Below are 16,704 nucleotides of genomic sequence, written 5' to 3'. Positions count from 1 at the left end.
AGAATAGGTCTTAGCCCACCTTTGGCTTTTGGTATTAGGAAATACAGAGAATAAAAGCCTCTGCAATCCTGAGGAACCTCTTCCACTGCTCCTAATGAGAGGTGCAATTGCACCTCCTAGATAAGGAGTTGCTCGTGAGAGGGGTCCCTGAAGAGCTATGAAGAAGCGGGGTCCAGAGGCGGGAGGGAACAGAATTGGAGTGAATATCCCAATGGTCTGATGTAATAGGGGTCCATGCGGGGTAGAAAGGGGATAGACGTGACAAAAAGGTACGGCAGGGAGGATCCAGTCTCTGAGCTGGTGTGTTGCCCCTGAGTGCACCTTCAAAAGAAATGCAGGGTTGTGAGTTCAATCCTTGAGGGGGCCATTTAGGGATCTGGGGAAAAAATTGGGGATTGATCCTGCTTTGAGCAGGGGGTTGGACTAGATGACCTCTTGAGGTCCCTTCCAACCCTGATATTCTATGATTCAAAAGACCTGCCTCTGGCCTGAGGAAGATTTCGACTAGCCAGACCACTGGCTGGAGGAAGGATGAGGTCTCTTCCTTGAGTTCCTGTTCCTCCTACGCGACCCTTCCTGTCTGCCCTGAAGCTGATAATTCCTTGGGGGTGGGGGAGGCCTGCAGTGCCTCCTTTGCATCGCAGGTGTATGAAGGTCATAGAATCATAGAATATCAGGGTTGGAAGGGACCTCAGGAGGTCATCTAGTCCAACCCCCTGCTCAAAAGCAGGACCAATCCCCAATTAAATCACCCCAGCCAGGGCTTTGTCAAGCCTGAAAAGGTCCAAGGACTTCAGGGTAGCCGAAGAGTCCTTGAGGCTGTGCAAACGCGAGTCAGTCTTCTCTGAAAACAGCAATTGACCCTCAAAGGGGAGATCCTGAATCATCTGCTGCACCTCAAATGATAGGTCCGAGACTTGCAGCCAGGAACTCCTTCTCATGGCCACCCCAGTAGTCATCGTACAGGAGGCTGCATCCAAGGCCACCTGCAGGGACACATGGGAGATCAATCTGCCTTCCTCTACTAGTGTAGAAAAGTCCGCATGAGAGTAGGAGGCAGAAGTTCAATGAAATTTTGCATAGCCCCACAGGTGTTATAATTATATCTGCTAACCACTGCCTGATGGTTAGCAATACGGAGCTGCAACCCCCTGTATACCCAGTCGAATGTACTTTTCTCCCCTAAAGGTCCCATTTCTTGGTGTAATGGTTCTTGGATGAGGACCCCTGGTAGCCCTGTCGCTCACACTGGTTAGCCACATCCACTACCATGGAGTCTGGCTGGGGGTGGGTGTACAAATGTTCATACCCCCTGTGAGGGAACAAAGTACCTCCGTTCATTTCTCTTCGTGGTAGATAGGTGGCAGCAAGGATGGGGTCTGCCACAGTGTCTTGGTGGCATCACTGATCATTTTGATCAGTGGCAGCGTGATACGGGATGGCCCAGAAGGGGACAGAATATCGACCACTGGGTCGGCTTCCTCCACCAGCTCCTCCATTTTGTTATTTGATATTTGGTTCTTGGCCACCTGTCTCAGCAGCTGCTGAAGGACCCTAGTGTCCTCTAAGGCTGGAGCGGTTGAGGTACCCGCCACCACCTCATCCGACAATGAAGAGGATGAGAAGGTGGACAGTACTGGGGGTCTGATCACTGCCCTTGACCCCCCTGGGGTCCCGCGGGGCAAGGAGCAACGGGATTGGTGTTGGGATTGGTGCCGGTGCTGGTATCGGGGCCGCAGCCGATGCTGGGATCGACACCACATTTGACGTCGTGATCAGTCCCGAGGAGAGTGCGGCAGCCAGCGCTGTTGTCAGAGTGCCTGAGACTGAGGCCACCAATGCTGATCTGTAACCCTGGCTTTGATGATAGACCCAGGATGTCCAGAAGGGGCAGTGGGGCCCCTGCCACTGGCCATGCCAGGGCGCCAGGTAGGGATGATGACTGTGGCGGCAGCGGGATTTTCTGCTCCTGCTATAGCAAGAGGACTCCGCCTCCAAGGTCTTGGATTTTGATGACCAAGGAGGAGTGGAGCCTCTTGGTGCCGAGGATGGGTGCCAACTTGGGTATGGGAGTGGCTCCCCCGCAGCAACTCCCGGTATCAGTGGTTGATGTAATGAGGATGGCATCACAGTGGACATCACCATCTTGCCCACAGAATGTACTGGGCTTCGGATTGGTGCCGGCGATCTGTCCATCCTAGGAGGTGAGGGCAGCACTGGGAGTGCCAATAGGTCTGCTGCCACCTCGAACACATCCGCCGTAGAGGGGAGTTGTATGTCCTCGTAGTGGCGGCCTGGTGAGCGGCACAGGTCCAGACTCGACTGTACCCCTCCTGGGGCAGGAGTCGACGGGATCCCAGCCGACTGAGCACCCGATGGGGGTTTGCTCGTTATGTGGTCCTTAGAATTAGCTAGGGAGCACCCTCTGTTGGTTGTCTTCTTCTTCTGGCGGGGTGAGGAGTGCCTTACTGATGCCTGCCCATGGGTGGAGCTTCGGTGGTGCCAAGGGTCTCTAACTGAGTCCTTCCTCAGCACTGATGTGCTGCACACTGCGTATGCGGCACTTGAGACCAGGTCAGGCATGGTGTGCTTGGATTGGAGCTGAAGAGCCACTTCCATAAGCAGCATTCACATGAGCTACTCTCTGTCCTTAAGGGTCCTGGGGTGAAAACCCTTAAAGATCTTACAGCGGTCTCCGAGGTGCCCCTCACCCAGACACTAAAGGCACGAGTGCGGGTCACTCCTTGGCACAAACCTGCCACAGTCCGACACGGTTTAAAACCCGGGGACCGAGGCATATCCCGGTGCCAGGGGAAAACATCAGAGGGAAGACCCCCAAAAGGAAACCTATAATAAAAACTACACTAACTATAACTACTATGCTAACTATGTGCACAAGGATAGAGATACTGTGAAGCACGCACTTGCCGAGGCAAGAGCAGTAGGGAGTTCCAGCTAGCCGTAACAAGGTGGTAAGGAGGAACTGAGTGGGGGTTAGGTCGGCAGGGCCCTATATTGGGCATCATAAAGGTGCGACTGTAGGGGGCGCCGAGGCTGACACTACGGATACTGCTAAGGGAAAAATCTTCCATCTGTCGTGCACGTGGCATGTGCACACCAGATTGGAATTGACATGAACAAGCACCCAAAGAAGAACCTCCTTTACTTTCCCCTTCACTCAGTTGCAGAGCATAAGCACCCTATGTACTCAACACAACTGGGATTTGAGCCAAAATTCCTCCTTAAGGCTTTTCTTTCCTAGATATTAATTCCTTGATTTGTACTGCACAGCATTTTCAATCCAGTCCACCCACAGCCTTAGTCAATGAACAGTTTCTCTAAATGACCTACTTGAAGCAACAAGCAGAAACAAATTGAAAACCTGGTGAACACGGGGAAGCGTCTATGTTCATACTAGCTTTCCCGCAATCTCTCCCCCAGTTTTCATTTTGTTTCTCAGACTTTAAGGGATGGCACATCTAGTTCCTTTGTAGGATCAAAAAGGATGTTCCAATGAATAGAATGGCTGATTAATTCTTTTTGATTCAGAGGGACATAATGTCCAGTTGTGCTAAAGGCTCTGCTCTTAGATGATAAGTAAAAGGAATCTTTCATATTAATTAGTTTCATATTATTCACTGCAGACTAATAAGTGTCACGTTAATCATATCTCAGAAATATAGAGAAGAACTCCATATAAAGTTGGTAAGTTATGTATGCATAATAAACCAGTTTTGTTTAAAATGTCAATCCAATCTCCAGCCCCATGATTTGATTTTTTTCATGGATTATATGAAACTTCTGAAACAGTTTTAACAATAGCAATTTAATTGACACTGACTGGCTGACAAAAGCTCTGACAATACTTGTTTCTAGCTCTTATTTTCATGGGAACAGATATGGTTGTGGAAAATGGGGTAAACAATTTAAATTAAATTCTACAACCTAACCTAACTTTAGTCATTCAGTCCATGATAAAGGGACCTAGCTAATGGTAAGCCTGCAGTCAGACTATACAGTATGAGAATTTTCACATTTAGATTTCAGTTGCTGGTTTTCATTTGGCTGCTGAAATCCATAGTGCTTCAATCTGCTACAACATTTCACATGAAAATGTTTGTGTATTTTATTTTTAAAAGGAATTTTATACCCCTTTACTATTCGTTTTATATGTAATTAAAAAAATATTAAAGCAACAATTCACAAGCAGTGTTCGTTTACATTAGAGTCACACATTTTGGGGGTTTTCCTGTGTGATAGTTATATAAGCAATCATCACTAGGAGTAACTGCAATAGAACAGTATTTATAATCTACTTTAACATAAAATATTAAAATATATTGCTCATTAAGGAAATGTCCTCCTGTCTACTGTCAAAGGTAGGTCCCCACAGCACAAATGGATACTCCATCCTCAACTACAAATATTCCCAAAAAGAAAATATTACATAATTCAAGGCTTGTCCTTGCGCTAGTCTTGGCATCATATTTTAGCCTTTCAAAATAGTTATGTTTTTCTCTTCAGTCTGATTTCCTTATTCTTTTCTGGATTAGAACAATCCTCAGTGCTTCCTCCTCTTTTTATGCATTCTCCCTGTATTTATTTAGCAGACCATTTTATTTTTAAAAGGCTTACTATGTTCCTCCCATGTCCATTTCAGTAAATTTTCCAGTGTTTCCTAAATATATTTCCAACTCTCCCTGTCACAGTTTCATCAACTAACTTCTTACATATAGGTTTTATGAGAGCATCCCTTCAGCCCATCAGTTCCATCTATTGTTTGCCATTAGTTTTCAAGTGTATATGCTGAAGGATAGCAGAATTCGGAATACTGGAATGGATCCTGCCACAGTTATAACCAACCTTCACATTTTCTAATGTGATTGAATGGGCTGAAGGAATTTTGCTTTTCATCACTATTTCTTCTCGTTCCCTGGAAAATGTGTATCTATAGGTCTGTTACACCCATCAGTTCCCAGCATCGAGGATCACGAAGGCAAAGAATTTAAATTATTTTAAGCCATTTCTCAGTAATTACTCCTGCCATCTCTTATAGGCCCTACTATCTCCTTCACTGACCTCTGCTGACATAACTAGTATAATTTCTAAAGGGTTACAAAGTAAACAGCCTAGGAAGAATAAACCATTTACAGGTTTCAGAGTAACAGCCATGTTAGTCTGTAATCGCAAAAAGAAAAGGAGTACTTGTGTCACCTTAGAGACTAACCAATTTATTTGAGCATGAGCTTTCGTGAGCTACAGCTCACTTCATCAGATGCATACTGTGGAAACTGCAGAAGACATTATATACGCACAGAGACCATGAAACAATACCTCCTCCCACCCCACTGTCCTGCTGGTAATAGCTTATCTAAAGTGATCATCAAGTTGGGCCATTTCCAGCACAAATCCAGGTTTTCTCACCCTGGATTTGTGCTGGAAATGGCCCAACTTGATGATCACTTTAGATAAGCTATTACCAGCAGGACAGTGGGGTGGGAGGAGGTATTGTTTCATGGTCTCTGTGCGTATATAATGTCTTCTGCAGTTTCCACAGTATGCATCTGATGAAGTGAGCTGTAGCTCACGAAAGCTCATGCTCAAATAAATTGGTTAGTCTCTAAGGTGACACAAGTACTCCTTTTCTTTAAACCATTTACATTAGCTAAAAATACTCTTGGTTCAAAATTCACAATGTCTAACCTTTATACAGTCTAATGAAATGAAATATAGAATATAATCTAGTCGACTTTTAACCAATAGTTATGTTTCAGACACCAGCTGGGACCTTCTTATAGTGTTAGGCTAATTTGTCTTGTGTTAAGAGATGTCTCTGGGCATAATTCTGTGTGAAAATGATCTTCAGTGGACAGATGCAATCAAACATGGAAATATCACAGCTGCTTTAAATTGCCTTGATGTTCTCAATTACTACAATACTTGCTCCCAGAGCACCTTTATCAAAAATGTTAAGTAATGAGTACATCCAGCATTTCCCCCATAATTCACTGCCAATCCATTCTGACAATATTATGGTACTATTTGTGTTTTCATAGCTCTTCACATGCACATGTATCTCAAAAGGATGCTCAGTGATGACTTTTTTTAACTTTGTCCATTAAGCATGAATTAAATACAGATTAAATTCAGTGTAAATGTTAATATTTTAATCAAAGTGCTCTGATTTTGTGCATGTTGCCATATAAACTTGAAAGACAGAAGGTGACACCTTTGGACAGGTTCTTTAATACATAAGGAAGAGCAGAATGTTTGGCTGAAAGCAACCTAAGGCATACAAGCCCCTTCTCAGAGATGACTGTTGTAGTGGATTTCTTTTTTAAACTGGTCTGCCTTTATCTCATTTGTTCATGCTCCACAAATCCAGGCAATAATGTGATGCACATTACCCAGAATATAAGAAAAAGTTATTCACCTTGTGCAATAACTGTGGTTTTTGAGATGTGCCCCTATGGGTGCTCCACTTCCAGTACATATGTGCCTCTTGAGCCCTTGACTGGAGATTTTCCATTAGCAGTGTCCTTTTGGCCCATACATGTGCGCTATACAACCGCGTGCCACACACCGAGGGGCTATAGAACAGTGTAGGCAAACTGCCCTCATTTACTTCTCTATCCAAACATCCAACAAAAACAGTCTAAAGCAAAGTGGAAGAAGGGTAGGTAGTGGGGCACCCATAGGGACACACATCTCAAAGTACCACAGTTACTGCACCAGGTGAGTAACCTCTTCTTCTAGTAGTGTCCCTATGGACGTTCCATTTCAGATGACTGCCGAGCAGTGTCTCCACTGGCAGGAGGGAGCTTTGGAATTGAGTCCAAGACTGTATACAACACAGCAGAACCAAGTGCTGTATCAGATGTGACAAATTGACCAAGGCATAGTGTTTAGAAAAAGTATGCACTGAGGCCCATGAAGCAACTCTGCATGTCTCAGACACTGGAATGTTCTTGAGTAAAGCTGGGGAAGTTCCCTGTGATCTGGTAGAGTGTGCTATTAATCTTTGGGAGGTAGAGTACCAGCTACATTGTAACAAGCATTGATACACCTCAAAAGTCTCTCTCTGTAGAGATTATGGATCCTTAGATCTTTCTGCAATGGGGACAAACAAGCTAGATGACTTCCAAAATTGCTCGGTCCTATCTAGATAAAAGTCCAATGCCTGTCTTACAACTGAAGTATGAAAGGAGGTCTTGGGCTGAGATTTATGTGATTTACAGAAAAATACTGCTAGACGAATGGTCTGCTTACAATACAAATCTGACAGCACTTTAGATACGAGTATAGGATGTGGCCATAAAGTGATTTTGCCTTGAAAAATACCATAAATGGTGGGTCTGCCATCAAGGCCCTCATCTCCCCAACCCTGTGGGCCGATGTGATAGCTACTAGAAAAGCAGTCTTCGTAGATAAGTGAAACAAGAAGCAGGTTGCCAAAGGTTCAAAGAGAGGGCCCATGGAGGTATCTAACTACGAGGCTGAGATCCCAAGTAGGAGTAGGATCCCTAACCTGGGGGTAGATGTTTCCTAAATCCTAAATACATCTAAGGACATAGGGTGAGCAAATATGGAAAACCCTTCTAGTGGGAGATGAAATGCAGCTATTGCAGCCAGATGAACCCGAGTCTATTTCAGGAGTGGGTGAAGTTCTGTGGCCTGCAATGTGCAGGAGGTCAGACTAAATGATCACAATTGTCCTTTCTGACCTTCAAGTTTATGAGTCTAAAAGAGCCAATTGATAACCCTGATTTCAAGTCCAACAGGTAATCCAAGATGGCTGACAGCAAAGACGATTCAGGTACTGGTGACACAGTGGTTGAATCATCTCCATTTCTGAACGTAAGTAATTCAAGTTGATTCCCTTCTACTGTTTAGTTATACCTGTTGTACTCCTGTTAACAGGTGGATTCTAATCCCATGAACCATCTAGGAGCCATGCTCAGAGGTGAAGGACCCCTAGAGTGGATGAAGCATGCAACCTGCATCCTGAGAGAGGAGAGGAGGGACAGTCAGAAACTTGTATGCAAGTTAAACACACAGATGAAGCAGATAAGAACACCAAGCCAGTCTTTGGCAGGAGTGGGTGGGTGAGGTTCTGTGGCCTGCAATGTGCAGGAAGTCAGACGAGAAGATCATGATGGTCCCCTCTGACCTTAACATCTATGAATCTGGCAAACTGCTGACAATATACCACCCAGCATCCTAGTATGGCCATTGGGAGGCCCAAACGGGAAAAGGGGTGTTCCCCAAGACTGATCCCATCATCCCTGTCCTGGACGGGGATCCTTGTCAAGATATGGATTTCTGTACTGATGTGGAGGGGAACCCTGCACTGGTAAAGAAGAAACTCCTTCATCCTCCTGAATGTTCTCCAAACATGGGGGAGGGAGCAGTAGAATAAGGCAGAAAATCTTGTGATATCAGGAAGCAATGGTAATCCAGAAACCAAGGTCTCTGTACCAGAGAGTCATTTGCAGTGGGGACTCTGGTCTCTCTAAAACTGACAAGTCCCTGGAGTAGCAGAATTCCTGCAGTACTGAGTTGAGGTACTGTTGTTCTGGACTGCGCAGGTGCCAGGACTGAAGGCATTTGGCGCTTCAGTTTTGCCAGTACCCATTGTGGTGAGAAGGCATCAATGGTAAGTCTGATGCAGTCGGTGCCATTCTAGAGAAGTGAATGTCCTAGCCCTCCGTGTCCTTCACAGATGGTGTGACTGGGTGCCTGGGATGGACCACACAGAGTGCCACATTCAGGGCAGACTGCAAGAAATAGGACAGACCATCCCCGAAACTGGTGTTTAGTCTATAATTAGATTCACCAAGTCACTAACAAAAGTGCCTCTGGAGTACCACATTGGTTAACCAGAAGTCAAACACAGTTCCCTTTAGGCATTCCATCTGTTGACTCCCATCCAGACAAACAGGTCTAATAACGTCAGGAGTTACTGAAAACCCATTTCACCATATGTGAGGTTCTACTAATCCCAAAGGATCAGACACTTACCTCTAGGTCAATATGTATCTCGGATCATACCCAAATATCACACCGTCAGCCAATCCTTAATAAACTAACTAAAGATTTATTAATTAAAAAAGAGCATTATTGAATGGTTAAGGAATTATATACACAGAAGTGATTTCAAAGTCCTTATATCAGGTTTGTAGCAGTGATGGCATAGAGCGCTGGCTTGCAAAAGTCACTCTGGTAACTTCCAAAAGATTGGAAGGTCCTAAGCCCATAGTTGAAGATATTCCTTTTAGTTGTAAATCCACAATCCTGAGAATTAGAACAGGAAAGAGACAAAATGGAGATGTCTCAGATGTCTTATATCCTTTGCCATGTGCATGGAAGTTTACTGTCCCAAACAAACCCCACAGCCCCTGTGTAAGGAAAGTTATTGGCCCAAGATGGGCCATTTGGCTCAGGGTCACATGAGCATACCACATGCCCCTTCATGCTTTGCTGAATCACAGGGGGTGGCATTTGGCTCCTTGCTATCTGAGGCATCCTCAGGAAGACCTGCTGGCTGGGATGAGATTCTTCAATGGTCCATTGTGAGAATGGAGTGTCCTTAATGGGCCATCAACAGATAGATTTACATCAGGGCTAAACTGCTCCAGGAACACAGCACATGTTTGAAATACAAATGCATAGCCAGTATTAATAACTTTAGATACAAAGATGACACATGGATTGAACCAGAGTAATCATACTAGATAGAATATAACTCTTCCATTGACACTTTACATAATACACTTTGTATAATTTTTGTTGCAGTTGTAGAACAGTGGTAATAACACTGACACAAATAGTCATTTTCAATTATACGTCCCCACAGATGGTACTGGGTGCCTGAAAGAGAAAGTACCAGGCTGAGAGAAAGGCCATCTCTCAGCCTGGTACTTCCACCACTCACCCGCAGCACTGGTTCAATGCTGATTCTGAGGAAAGAGTACTACTGCTTTTATTGGAACCATCGTAGGCTTGTCCCTGCCGGTGTCCCTCCAGTTACATACCCCGGCTTAATTAATGAGGTCTGATCACAGCTGGAGGTGATGTTCACCGTATACTGAAGTTTAGCATTCTGTCTCCTTGATACAATATAACATTTTAATCTGAAATAAGTTTTTAATGCCTCTCTTTTGCAATAGCTAATATGTTTTGTTCTTTGTCAGTATCAGAAGCTGTGCAAAACCCAAAGATTATAATATTTAGCATCTGTATGGCACAATTATTTAAGTTCTCATAGCATTTACCAATATTAAACCTCAACTTCCTTGTAAGGGATATGTATAATTATTCCTGCCACCACTGAAATGCAGCCATTTCTGGTTTGGAATGCAGATGTTGAATAGTGCATAACCACATCACCACAGTTTAGAACAGAAAGTGAAGAATACCATAGCCATTTCATATTGTAGAAGAAATTTGAGGAATAATGTAATTACACATCGTAAAATTTGGCAAGGAGTACTGAGATTAAAATCACTGCTACTACAAAAACTGGCCATTGGTTCTTTAATAATTACAAGTGATCAAGGCCTCAGCTCTCTGAAGATGGCACCATCAGCAGCACAGAATCCAACAGATTCACTAAGAGTGACCGTCACTGAACGGGATAGCTTCTGGACAGGAGAGGCAGCGTCTGAATCCTGGTGAGCCAGGCATGCCCAGCCTAGCCAAATAAACTCTCTAGAAAAAGACTGGGGTGGGGAGGAGGAAAAAAGCCAAACCTCTCATAACTATCTAACTAATTCTACACTAACAACAAAAACACTAACTAGAAACACTAAACTAACTAAAAAACAACAACTGCAGAACATGCTGAGGCACACACAAGGCAGACATGCTACAGCTCTGTCTCAGGCTGGGGCAGTAGAGAAGGAACTGAGGGCAGTTTGCCCATACAGCTCAGTACAACCCCATGAGGTTATAGAGAACATGCATGGGTTGAATGGACACCGCTAATGGAAAATCTCCTCTCAAAGGGTCTAGTGGCACATGCACACCTGAAGTGGAGTACCCATAGGGACACTAATTGAAGAAGCACGGTTATTACATTCCTAAGGACAGCCCAGGAGCTTGTTTGAGTCAAAGACCGGACAATTTGTACAGCTTTCAAAATTGTCAGAGGACTCTGCAAACAAAACCATCTCACGTTTACATAAACATGTTTTTCTGAAATCACTACATGTATTTCATAAATACAATTAGAAAAACTGGGAATGCTAATTCAGGGCATAGATAAATTGAGGGCTCTCTGCTATTAGCATGAACATGCATTGCATCAATGGAGAATGCTGGAAAAGCTAAATTTCTCTGTATTACAGGGTTAATGGACTGAGGCAAATTAAAGTTTCATTGCTCCAAAATTGAGTAATTCAAAGAAAGGCCGACATCACTGCTTCTCTCATCAGCACACAATAAAGTAATATCTAATAGCTAGCCTTAGACTCAAACCAAAATCCCAGATTTCAACACCTAAGCACATTGGGATCCAGATCTGAAGTTTCTGGCTGGAATCATTTCTATCAATGAATTTAGTAATGACTACTTAAAGTCTGTTTCTTCTTGAAAGAGTATCTGCGTAAAAATAGCCGTGTCTTTTTTAGCAGATCTGTTCTCCACAGCCACTCAATCATGTTTACTTTCTTGATGAAAATTGAAGTTTATTGCTTTATACTTATGTTTGCACTGTAGAAAAAACCTCACAGTTTGAGAATATGAGCTGAATTCTATCAACAGAATTCTTAAAATTCAAGCTGCAGGGTCAAATTCTGTTCCCAGTTATACTTGTACAGTCCCCACCGAAAACAGTAGGGAATGCAGAGGTGTAACTAAGGGCAGAATCTGAGGATGAAGGGGTTGCACAAGTTTAAATGAGACTAGCATGATTTTTATTACCAGTAATAATGTATGAGTCGAACAGAATTGAGAATGAATTTCAGATGCCAAGGTGAATTTGCAGGACTATCAGTTGGAAAAATCATCTTTATTTATTTGCAAAAGGAGTAAACTTGATTCAGTAGGAGAAAATGAACATGGCTCTTTTGGTGTTATTTTTACAGAGCCTTTTTTTTTTTTTTTTTTTTAAAGAGGAGAGATGCACTTTTCATAATTGGTAGATTTTTCCATCTGCATCTCTTGGTTAATATAAAGAGCAAACAGTATAGAAAGTCCTGTGGCTGCAGAATCCACCCCCTTGCCCACCTCTTGCTGCAGAATTGTGTTCCAGATCCTGAGCTTTTATTTACAAACAAAATATTTCTAATCCTCATGGCTCTGAAGATCTTTGAAAATGTGAAAACAAACCAATGAAGTATCATCTTCCTGAGTTTGCCCGCAGCAAAACAAAAACAAGACAAACAAAAAAACCAGCAACCCCCAAATCCTCCAATACTGCCAACCTCAAGCTTTCAGAAGTCATAAATAGATACCCCGCCCCCCAAAATCACGAGATTTAAAAAATAATGAATTTTGGATTCTTTTATTCCAGTTTTTGAGCCACTAAGATACAGTTGGTTTGCAAGATTTCCTCCGCAATCATGAAGACTAGAAACTTACATTAAAAAAAGATGAGATTCTCATGTTATTAAAAAAAAAACAAGAAACTGAAGCCTTATGAAAAATACCAAACATCATGAGACTTGCAATAACCTTGAGAGAGTTAGCAACACAGAGGTGTTAACTGCACCATTCATCTCAGAGAGTGAACTCTGACACCTAAAGATGTAAATAACTGTTTCACTGCCAATCAATTTAGCAGAAATACACAATTGATGTACTCAGTTATTCCACAGTCTCTCCTGTACCCTTAGGTGCCTATAGCTCTGCTGCCAAAGTCACTAGCTTCCCCGTTCTAGGATGCAGTTAAGCATAGTCAGTACAAAACTGAAAGCATGCCAATAGTGCAAAATAAACTAAACTTAATATCAAGTAACAACTGCTTTTGTACAGAGTATTTTACAGTTTCATATTTAAAGAAAAAACTTGATTTTTTTTCAGTTAAAGAGCTGCTGCAGAACTTTCCACCTGCTATGATATCCGGAAACTGCCAAAGAATTTAGGTCTCACTTGCTTTGGAGTACATGAGGTCTTGCCCTTTGATAATACCATTGTCTCATAAACTAATACTTTGCACTGTAGGCTGAAGTTTCCTGCAGCTTTAAATTGTCTTAAATGCTTAATTTTTTTAAGCAGCCCGCTCTTTGGTGCAAAATATGCCTGGTCTCCAATGGATGCCTGTCCTGCCTCTGGCCTTTCTACTGGAAGACTGAGCAGAGGTAACACAATGAAAGAAATTAAGCCACCTGGAAGGCTTTTAGGCTGCACTGTACATTTATAATGTACTATGATATTCTTAACTGTTACTGATTTATATTGTTCCAGTTTCTTACAGTGTCACAATGAAGTACTTTTGTATTGAACAAAGAATGACATACAAAGCAGAGTTATTTTTCCCAAACTGGGAAAATTCTGTGCAATTCACTTCATAAAGATATTTATTTCTCAAACATAAAAGAGTGCATTATGTGTTCAAAATGAAAAGCGTGATAACCACTTCCACAGTCTACTACCTGGTTAGGCCCATCACTCTTTTGTATTACTCTTAGACACTCTCCTCAGTTCGGCAATTTTACTTCAACAATTTTCCATGATTGTAATACAATGAACTTTGACACAACCTCCTTCCTAAACATAAAATTGGGTACAGAAAGTTGGATCTTCATATTTACATGCTAGAAAAGAAAGGAACTCAGTATTATGTCCTGTTACTCCCCACTTCCCCCAGGGTAAAGTTAGGCAGAGTTGACGCTGACCATGGGAAGTTCTGGGGTCAGGCTTGTTACACTTTTTAATGTGATCCCCAAATTTGGACAATGAGTTTTCCCCAGTTAGATTCAAATTCACAATATGATCACAATTATGGCACTCTACCACCCAATGTCAAAGTCCTTTCTACAATGCTGACCCAACTTTTCCAAAAGATGCATAATTTGTTGCACTCAAGTCCTCCTCTTAACTGCTAAAAAAGAAAAATTAATTGTATTGTATGTAGAAAGAAGAGTTTCCTTTTTCATTATCCAATATCTTGCCAAGTCAAATTTCACCTTGTGCATTACTTTTATCACAGCACACAGAAGCAATATTCCATTCTATACTACAGTAACTTAAAGAATGGCAGTGTCATATTGTAATATTATATGAAGATACTTTCCATTTTCCATTACAGACAATGGACACATACTCTGCAGCGAGCTGGACTTGAATTCTGTGGTGATGTTCCTGGACTCTGGGGTATTCTGGAAATTCTCTAGCATCTTCATTTTAAAAAAAATGAGGTCTTACATGAATTAAATACGAAAATACATGCTTCAAAAGAGTAATGGTTAAACTTCAGCCATAAAGGCTACAAACATTTTTTATTTTTAAATAAAAGTTTAGATTCTGGAGTACAACTCTGGGGTAAAGCTGGAGTCCACAGAGAATTCCATGGCCACATCATCCACAAGACTAACTACAGAGCCCCTGTCATATTTTATTTATATTCCTATCTTCCAAATCATATTACTTAATTTCCATTGCCCAATCACATCCCTTCTTCGCACACTACTCTATGCAATAAACCCGTTAAACTTGTAGATTAATTCCATCCATATACATGGCACACAGCAGTACTCCCTTACTATAATGGCCTTTATTGACATGAGACTCAGCTCACTTAAATACTGCTGCTGTCATAAATATAAAGGGAAGGGTAAACCCCTTTGAAATCCCTCCTGGCCAGGGGAAAGCTCCTCTCACCTGTAAAGGGTTAAGAAGCGAAAGGTAACCTCGCTGGCACCTGACCAAAATGACCAATGAGGAGACAAGATACTTTCAAAAGCTGGGAGGAGGGAGAGAAACAAAGGGTCTGTGTGTCTGTCTATATGCTGGTTTCTGCCAGGGATAGACCAGGAATGGAGTCTTAGAACTTTTAGTAAGTAATCTAGCTAGGTATGTGTTAGATTATGATTTCTTTAAATGGCTGAGAAAAGAATTGTGCTGAATAGAATAACTATTTCTGTCTGTGTATCTTTTTTGTAACTTAAGGTTTTGTCTAGAGGGGTTCTCTATGTTTTTGAATCTAATTACCCTGTAAGATATCTACCATCCTGATTTTACAGGGGGGATTTCTTTATTTCTATTTACTTCTATTTTTTTATTAAAAGTCTTCTTGTAAGAAAACTGAATGCTTTTTCATTGTTCTCAGATCCAAGGGTTTGGGTCTGTGGTCACCTATGCAAATTGGTGAGGCTTTTTATCCAACATTTCCCAGGAAAGGGGGGGTGCAAGTGTTGGGAGGATTGTTTCATTGTTCTTAAGATCCAAGGGTCTGGGTCTGTAGTCACCTAGGCAAATTGGTGAGGCTTTTTACCAAACCTTGTCCAGGAAATGGGGTGCAAGGTTTTGGGAAGTATTTTGGGGGGAAAGACGTTTCCAAACAGCTCTTCCCCAGTAACCAGTATTAGTTTGGTGGTGGTAGCGGCCAATCCAAGGACAACGGGTAGAATATTTTGTACCTTGGGAAGTTTTGACCTAAGCTGGTAAAGATAAGCTTAGGAGGTTTTTCATGCAGGTCCCCACATCTGTACCCTAGAGTTCAGAGTGGGGGAGGAACCTTGACATGGTGGCATAGTGGTGGGATTAACCTGAAATCATTTTGAGATCCAGTTGAGATTTTTTGAACTAGAAATACAGATTTTAAAAAGGAAATTTTTTTTTCCTTTGGAAAGGAAGTCCAGAAAGTAGCTGAAACTGAAAGCAGCTTGTTTTTTCTCTGCTTTGTGGCCAAGCAGAGACAAAAGGGGATTATCTTTGTGAATTGCAGGTTTTCTTTGCCTGGAGGCAGGGTACTTAACTCCTGCAGGGAAATTCACAGTCTTCCAACCCAGAGTATTTTTTTTCTTCCTAAAAGTAAATGGGGGGGTGTGTTCTACCCATTTGTTTTTTCTTTGGGCTGGGTAAGCAGGTTTCCAAGTAGTTGGAGGTTTTTTGCTTTAATTTGGGCCCAGAGCAGAGATAAGGGAATTGTCTTTTTCTGTAGGCTGACAATCACTATCAGAGAATAGGTATTCTATTCCAGCACAGCAAAATTTTACAGCCAAGTTTTGTTTGTTTATTTCTAAACCTCGGGTGTAAAGTTAGTTAAAAACAAAGAGGTTAGAATGACAAAATCCGCGGCTCGACTACAGCTGGAATTAGCCAAATTTCAGGCTGAGGAAAGACAAAGGGAACATGAAAGACAGATAGAACTCATGCGGCTGAAGAAGGAACAAGAAAGGGAGGCAGCGAGAGAAGCAGAACAACACCAAGCAGCTGCTCACAGGAGAGCTATGGAAGCAAGGGACAAAGAACTGGAGGAGAAGGAAAAAGAGAGGAAGTATGTGGAGGAGATGGAGAAGATAAAGGCTCAGCAGAATATCCCAACAAACCCTAGTAATCCTTCTCCAAGTACCACTTCCCATCCCAGAAAGTTCCCCACCTACAAGGCAGGTGATGATACTGAGGCCTTCCTAGAAAACTTCGAAAGGGCCTGCCTTGGGTACAACATCTCTACTGACCAATACATGGTAGAGCTGAGGCCGCAGCTCAGTGGACCCTTACCTGAGGTGGCAGCTGAAATGCCTAAAGAACACATGAACA

The 16,704-nt window shown here is 42.5% G+C and overlaps 1 protein-coding gene across 7 annotated transcripts in view; it reads right to left on the bottom strand.

Moving 5' to 3' along the window:
• The window catches only part of ZFYVE28 (zinc finger FYVE-type containing 28), a 309,168-nt gene that overhangs the window by 110,364 nt on the left and 182,100 nt on the right, over nucleotides 1-16,704 (bottom strand). The gene's annotated exons all lie outside the window — the stretch shown is intronic.

Source organism: Lepidochelys kempii, chromosome 4 (genome assembly GCF_965140265.1).
Source record: "Lepidochelys kempii isolate rLepKem1 chromosome 4, rLepKem1.hap2, whole genome shotgun sequence".
NCBI classification, from domain to species: domain Eukaryota; kingdom Metazoa; phylum Chordata; order Testudines; family Cheloniidae; genus Lepidochelys; species Lepidochelys kempii.
This window is presented reverse-complemented; position numbering and strand designations above follow the sequence as displayed.